Source organism: Chiloscyllium punctatum, chromosome 4, assembly GCF_047496795.1.
Source record: "Chiloscyllium punctatum isolate Juve2018m chromosome 4, sChiPun1.3, whole genome shotgun sequence".
In the NCBI taxonomy this organism is placed as follows: Eukaryota; Metazoa; Chordata; class Chondrichthyes; order Orectolobiformes; family Hemiscylliidae; genus Chiloscyllium; species Chiloscyllium punctatum.
In genome coordinates, this window is record NC_092742.1 from 19347432 (window position 1) to 19355956 (window position 8525).

Consider the following 8525-nt stretch of genomic DNA (forward strand, 5'->3'; position numbering starts at 1 on the left):
TTGTGAGTTTGAGTGAAGGAGACTGGGAAATGGTGTCGATGGTGCCTTTGATAACCACGATGCCCCAATGATAGTGCAATCACTGTTGAATGATAGGAAATGTAATTGTCAATTTGCACACTGTACAAAGAGCCAACAATCCTCAATAATATTTTATTAGATAATCTGTTTCAACCAGTAACCAGTACACTGGCTGTTCACAACAGTGGGATAGGATCATTTATGTTTACCTGAGATGACTCTGATGTGATCTCATTTTAACATATAACAAATAAAAATATCATTCCCGACAGTGCAACACTTGACTGTATCAGTCTAGACTTTGAACTCAAGTCTTTAGAATAGGATTATAACAATAATTTGCTGCTGGAGAGGCAGGTATGTTACCAACTGAGGAGAAAGTGAGGACTGCATATGAGGGCATCCTGATGAAGGACTTATGCCTGAAACATCAATTTTCCTGCTCCTCGGATGTTGCCTGACCTGCTGTGCTTTTCCAGCACCACACTCTCGACCATGTTATCAACTGAGCCGTAGAAATGCGTAGAACATTTGTACCCAATTAGAAGCCACATTTAGAAGGAATGAATAAACAGGGAGATAAGGGTGGTGGCAAGAAAAGGTTTCTAGATGTCTGAGACAGGATCTATTTTTCCTCATGAGGTCTCCTGTGTGAGTCTTTATGGTGCATGGCTGGTGATCACTATATGCACCTTACAGATTCATTAAGGTCTGGTAAATGGTGGTCCTAATTGCTGTATACCAAGTTTACTTTGGCAATACTGCAGGGTCAAGGGCATGAGTATCAGGAGCTGTGGCATGACATTTCGTGACAACAACAACAACTTGCATTTATGTAGAGCTGACAGGGACATTAGCAAAAGCCATTCGACACAGAGCCACATAAAGCGATATTAGGGCAGATGAACAAAAGCTGGCAATGGTAAGGGAGGGAATTCCTGAGTTTAGAACCCAGACAAATGACCGATTAAAATCAGGAGACCAGAACTGCCAGAGATCTGGGAGGGTTTGGAGCAAGTTATACAGATAGAGACAAAAAGAGTTCAGGGAGGGACGGAAATTTTATATAAAAACAGAAATGTGGACCAAAGGGTCTGTTTCTGTGCTGTACATCTCTATGACTGTAAATTGCTGGAGAAACGCAGCAGGACTGGCAGCATCTGTGGAGAGAAAGCCAAGTTAACATTTCCTGTCCACTGACCCTTCTTTACTCGCAAGCACTTTTCACAGCTATTTCTGTTTTGTTTCAGGTCTTCAGCATGTGCAGTTCTTTGTTTTATTGTATGGAAACAATATAATGGAGTTATTACTGCACTGGGAACCAAAGTTTAAGAGTTGTGAGTTAAGGTGTGTACAATATGGAAGCACTTCAAATGGTGACATAACAGGCTAGGCTCAATCTTATTCTGCACTCTTTAAATTTCATCTTTCTCCTTTCCCCTCAACATTTCTATCCCTCCCCCCCACCACCACCTCCTCCCAACACTTCATTCCAGTTTCCCCCTTAATTCCCCTTCCCTGGCACTAACCTGACCCCACCCTGCAGCAGTTGGGGGCCTATGAATGATACATTTTTGCTTATTTTATTTCTGGAGGATGCAATGGCTATTGTAATGAGAGACAAAAGGAACATTTTTGCGCAAGTAAAAAGCAAACACCTGCTGTGAAAATCCATCAAGTGTATAATAGCTCCCTGTTTGTCCAGGGAGGCCTCACACTGCCAAGATCATGAACAAAGCTGCATATCAACACACTGGGGCCGGGATCTTTTCTCAATTCTAAACCCCTGCCTCTACTCTTTGAAGCACTCCATGAGCCAGACTCCCGGAGCCGGTCCGACCTGCCAGCAATCTGCATCTTTTATAACCCGTCCTCCTCTCACATCAGAAATGATCTCCTTGTGTCCAAGTCCTGTGTACTGCAGATGGAGGAGGGGAGGGATGAGGAAGGGGGCGGTGTATTTAATGCCTAGGTGACAATGCAAGGACAGGAAATCTTTGATCTTGACTCTGCATTGAGAAGACTCGGGGCCAAGGTGTAAACCTTGATAAGGGCTGAATTGCCCAAATTCCTGATAAAATCCAAACAGCTTTGATTCAGGGATTAATGAGGAATGTGTGATTGTGTGTGTGTGCAAATGTGAACAATACCAACAAAAAGCAAGCAGAAATGCACTGAAGATTTTCTTTAAATCAAAACTTGTTGTTCTGAACAAAATTTGGAAAGCTGACGGTCAGTCTTAAATTCTTTTTCAGACATAGATTAGGCCACTGAACCCCTCAAGCATGTTTTGTTCTCCTCTCACTCCAGAGGTGATTGATGACCCAACTCCAGAAATGCAATATCAATTCAAGGCACTGAGGCTGCCCTGCAATTTCCTTTCAGCCGAGGAACTAACAGCTCAGTTGTGAGTCGTTTTCATACTTGCTGAGTTTAATCCACTGGCTGTGCAGAACTGTCTATGCGGTTTCCCCACGTCCAGGACAAGGTCTATATAAAAATCATTGCTTCTTTGTAAATCTGTTCTCTGGAATATCCAAAGTGTACATTCAGTGTCAAGCCTCGGTTACCTATGTGCAAGAATTTTTCACAAGAACTTTCAACGGCCAAAAATGTATTTAATGAATCAGCTAAAATAAAAATTGTTTAAAGAAAACACATGGACTGGGCACATGATGCCACAAATAATTTTGAGATGGTTAGGCCACTTTTGGAGTACTGCATTCAATTCTGGTCTCCCTGCTGTAGGAAAGATGTTGTTAAACCTGAAGGGGTGCAGAAAAGATTTGCAAGGATATTGCTGAGGTTGGAGGGTTTGAGCTATCGGAAAAGGCTGAATAAGCTGTATAGGGTATTTTTCCCCGGTCCATTGGAGGCTGAGGGGTAACTTTATAGAGGTTTATAAAATCATGAGGGGCATGGATTTGTTGAGTAGCCAAGATTTGGAGATGCCGGTGTTGGACTGGGTTGTACAAAATTAAAAATCACACAACACCAGGTTATAGTCCAACAGGTTTAATTGGAAGCACACTACCACCTGATGAAGGAGCGTCGCTCCGAAAGCTAGTGTGCTTCCAATTAAACCTGTTGGACTATAACCTGGTGTTGTGTGATTTTTAACTTTGAATAGCCAAGTCTTTTCCCCAGGATATGCGAGTCCAAAACTAGAGGGCATAGGTTTAAGGTGAGAGGGGAGAGATTTAAAAGGGAGCCCAAGAAGGAACTCATAGAGTGGTGCATGTACGGAATGAGGAAGTAGTAGAGGCTGGTACAATTATAATATTTAAAGGACAACTAGATGAGTACATGAATAAGGAGGGTTTAGAGGGATATGGGAAAAGTGCTGGCAAATGATACTGGATTAATTTATGCTTTTCTGGTTGACATGGATGAGTTGGGCTGAAGGGTCTATTTCTGTGCTGTACAATTCTATGATTCTGTGTCGAGTACCAAGTGCCTCAGGACTGATAATGAGAGTAATATTAAATCCACACCAGTCGTTATTGAGAAGATAGTGAGGACTGCAGATGCTGGAGAGTCAGAAGTGTGGCGCTAGCAAAAGCATAGCAGTCAGGCAGCATCCGAGGAGTAGGAGAGTTGTGTTTCAGGCAGGATCCTTTATCAGGACTTCGTCAGACATAAGTTAAGCTGGAATTGGTTGTTCTACTTAGGAATGTACAATGGAGATTCACAAAGATGATCTCGGATCATAGCTATAGCTTTAGTCATAGAATTGTAGAATTATGTTGTACAGAAGGAAGGCATTTGGCCCATGTGCCTGATAGAACAATCTAATAATTTCAATCGTGTTACTCATTATCCATAAATTTCCTCTTCAGGAATTTATTCAATCTTCTTTTGAAAGTCATTATCAAATTTGCATTTTCACTTATCTTTAACTTGTCCAGTTCAGTTTCTGGCCAGCAGTAAACCCTATTGATAGCAGGGATTTTGTCATAATAATGCCATTGCACAATGGTTGGATTCTCACTTGTTAAAGGTGGTCATTGCTTGGCTCTTGTGTGGTACAATTATTACTTGCCACTTGCTTCTAATACGGTCTCCTCTACATTGTGAAGACAGGACGCCTACTTGCATAGTGCTTCAGAGAACATCTCCAGAACACCCACACCAACCAACCCCACCGCCCCGTGGCCGAACACTTCAACTCCCCCTCCCACTCTGCCATGAACATGCAGGTCCTCCATCGCCACTCCCTAACCATCCAACCCCTGGAGGAAAAATGCCTCATCTTCTGCCTCGGGACCGTCCAACCACATGGCATCAATGTGGATTTCACCAGTTTCCTCATTTCCCCTCCCCCCACCTTGTCCCAGTTCTAACCTTCCAACTTGGCACCACCTTCATGACCTGTCCTATCTGTCCATCTTCCACTTAGGCGCTCCACCCTCCTCTCCCACCTACTGCCATTACCCCCACCTACATCTATCTATTGCACTCTCAGCTACCTTCCCCCCAGCCCCACCCCCTTCCCATTTATCTCACCAACATCTCAGCTCATAGCCTCATTCTTGATGAAGGGCTTTTGCCTGAAACATCAATTCTCCTTCTCAGATGCTGCCTGATCTACTGTGCTTTTCCAGCACCCCACTCTCGAGTCTAATCTCCAGCGTTTGCAGTCCTCACTTTTGCCTATTACTTGCTGCTTCTCTTCCCAAACCTTGATATTATCCAGGCCTTGGTGCACTTAAATATAGACTGCTTCAATATCTGAGTACCTGTGAATGGTACAGAACATTGTGCAATCATGCATGGACATCTGACCTTCTGGTGGTGGATGGTCATTGATGAAGCAGTTGAATGTGGTTGGGCCTTGAGAACCACCTTAAGGAACTCCTGCAGAATGTCCTGGAGCTGAGATGAGTGACTTCCTACAACCACAACTATCTCCCTTTGTGCAGGTATTGCTCCAACAAGCAGAGAATTTCCCTCATTCTTATTGATTCCAGGTTTGCTCCGGCACCTCACTGACACACTTGATCAAATGCAGCCTTGATATCAAAGTCAGTCATTCTCACCTCCATTAGGAACATAAGAACAAGAGTAGGCTATTCGGTCCCTCAAGACAGTTTCACCATTCAATGAGATCATGCCTGATCTGTGAACTAACTGTATACACCCGCTTTTGGCCCAAAACCTTAATACCTTGGTTTCACAACAATTATCAATTTCAGATTTAATACTTTCAACTATTCCTGCATCCGCTGCTATTTGTGGAAGAGAGTTCCAAACGTCTGCCACTGTTTATGTGAAGAAGTGCTTCCTAACATCTCTCCTGAACAATCTGACCCTAATTCTCAGAATTTGCCCCTTAGTTCTTGAATCTCAGGATTTCAGCTCTTTTGTCCATTTTTGAACCAGTGCGGTCAATGTGTCCAGGGTGGAACCCAAACTGAACATCAGTGAGCTGGTCATTTCGAAGTCGATGCAGCTTATTGTATACAAGACTTATCAAAGCAATTTTCCACATTGTTGAGTAGATGCCAGTGTAGCTGTATTAGAAGAGCATGGCTAAAGCTGTGATAAGTTGTGGAGTACATATCCTTAGTACTTTTGCCAGTCTGTTGCCAGGGCCCAATCTCTTCAATTGTATCCATTGTCTTCAGCCAATTTTTGATATCACGTGGAGTGAATTGAGTTGGCAGAAGACTGGCATTGGTGATGCAGGGTCCCTCGGGAGGAGGTCAAGATGGATCACCTACATGGCTGTTCTGGCTGAAGATTGTTGTGAATGCTTCAGTCTTAACTTTTGGACTGATGTGTTGGGCTCTTCCATCATTGTGGACAGGGATATTTGTGGAGCCTCCTCTTCTAATGAGCTGTACAAGTCCAGCGAGTGACGGCGGCTGAGTGAAAGTTGAAGGAGGAGGCAGCAAAGCCAGGACGAGGTGGACATAGCTCCATCCTGACCAAGGGTTTCCCAGTGAGCGAGGAGCAGACCCCAAACTGATTCCGTTGGCCTGGACCCGCAGGCTGAGCTGAGGCTCCAGGTCCGCAGCTAGGCCCGGTGTGCCAGAAGAAGTGGCAGTGTTGGTGGAGGGTTCTGTGGTGGACCCCAGTGCCCGATGGCTGGTGACAGCATTTCGTTACAAGAGACCAGCTATACCTTGCAATTTATTCATTGATTCAAGATGATGCCGGAGCGTGGCCACACTTTGTACTTTTCACTGTATGTTTATACACACATGACAATAAATTTAATCTAAATCTGTTTTAATTGTGTACTGCCATTGACTACTGGATGTGGCAGCACTACTGATCTAGCCCTGTCATGCTTGCTGTTTCTGCTGTTTGCCTCATAAATAATCTGTACTACTCGTTTGTGCGCAAGTACTTGCAGCTTCATCAGGTTGGGACCTCATTTTTTGATACGCCTGAAGCTGCTCCTGGCAAGTTCTGTCAGAATACTATCAACACATTGCTGCATAGTTTTTGTTCAAAGAATCATAGAATTGTAATAAAGCAGTGGGAGGCCAGACAGCCTCCCACTGAACTGGAGCTTCAAATGAGAATTATGACTTAGTCCCATTCTCCTACATTCTCCCTGAATCCTGCATATTCTTCCTTTTCAAATAAAAAAATAATTCCCTTTTGGTGTTTCAATGGATACTGCCTCCAGCACATTGTCGGTCAGTGCTTCCAGAACCTAACCACTTGCTGGGTGAAAAATGTTTTTGCTGATATCACATTTGCTTTTTTTGCCAATTACTTTAAGCTTATGCCATCTCATTCTTCATCTTTTCATGAATGGGAGCAGTTTTTCCCCTCTTCCCAACTCAATGTTGTGAAGCATCATTCGTGGAATCGGAATCAAGGGGCACTGGGAGACACAAAAGAGAGTTTTTTTCTTATAAAGACCTGGAGGAATGGTGGGGAATATGATGCAATAACACATAGCTCATCAGTGCTGAAGTTCAGCAAAATAAAATATTAACTCTGTTCCTGTCTGTCTGCTCAGGTGCTGTCAGACCTGTTGAGGTTTTTCTCAACATTGTCTTCATTTCAGATTTCCAGCATCCACAGCAGTTTGCATTTGGATCATCAAATGAGATGATCCTAATTATGAGAGGTCTTCGCAGAATGAAATGAAGTACCTATTTCCTGTAAGCGAGTGTTAATAATCAGGCAGAAAACGAATTTAAAGTCACTGGTGGAAGGATGACAAGAGAGCTGAGGTGTTGATTTTTCAACTCGAGGGTGTGGAAATTCCTGCACAAAAGGATGGCATTCTGCAGAAACCTAAATAAACACTTGGAAATACACTCAGAAGCTGGAGCCCACAGGTCTAAAGTCCAGAAGGCGGAAGAGTGGGATTTGTCCAGCTGACACAGAACTGAATGATATCCTTCTATGCTGTAAATGTTTCCAAGTGGAATCATGGTGAGGTGTCTGGAGAGCTGGTGAGAGACCTTTTCCAGGGAAGGATTATGGAATCTCATTCCAATCGGACAGTGGTCAGGCCACTGGGGAGCCTTCCTGTGGAAACACTGGAGACTAAAAATGTGTTGCTAGAAAAGCGCAGCAGGTCAGGCAGCATCAAAGGAACAGGAGAATTGACGTTTTGGGCATAAGCCCTTCTTCGAACCACTGGAGACTCAAGCCCTGACTGCTGAGAGCTGCTGGCCAAACAGAGACCATTGTTCAGCAATGCCATAGAGGAGGGAAGGGTCACCCCCAGATTCCAAGGATCACAGATGTTGCAGATCAAAGATACGTGATTGGGAGTTGGGGCGAAGAGGAAGAGAGGGTTCTCTGGTTTCAGGTCATGGGAAAGGAAGGTTCAGAAGGAAGCAAAGGAAGTTGCCATCTAGCCCCCTCCATGATGTCCTCTTACGCCTTTCCCAGCTCCAAGGTGACAAGCTGTCATATAGATGTATACAGCATGGAAACAGACCCTTGGGTCTAACTCATCCACGCCAACCAGATATCCCAACCCAATCTAGTCCCACCTGCCAGCACCGGCCCATATCCCACCAAATCCTTCCTATTCATATACGCACCCAGATGCCTTTTAACTGTTGCAATTGTACCAGCCTGCACCACTTCCTCTGGCAGCTCGTTCCATACACATACCACCCTCTGCATGAAAATGTTGCCCCTTAGGTCTCTTTTATATCTTTCCCCTCTCGCCCTAAACCTATGTCATCTAGTTGTGGGCTCCCCCACCCCAGGGAAAATACATTGTCTGTTTATTCTATCCATGCCCCTCATGATTTTATAAAGCTCTATAAGGTCACCCCTCAGCCTTCGACGCTCCAAGGAATACAGCCATAGCCTATTCAATCTCTCCCTATAGCTCAAATAATCCAACCCTCACAACATCCTTGTAAATCTTTTCCGAACCCTTTCAAGTTTCACAACATCTTTCTCATAAGAAGGAGACCAGAATTGCATGCAATATTCCAAAAGTGGCCTAACCAATGTCCTGTACAGCCGCAACATGACCTCCCAACTCCTGCACTCAGTACTCTGGCCAATAAAGG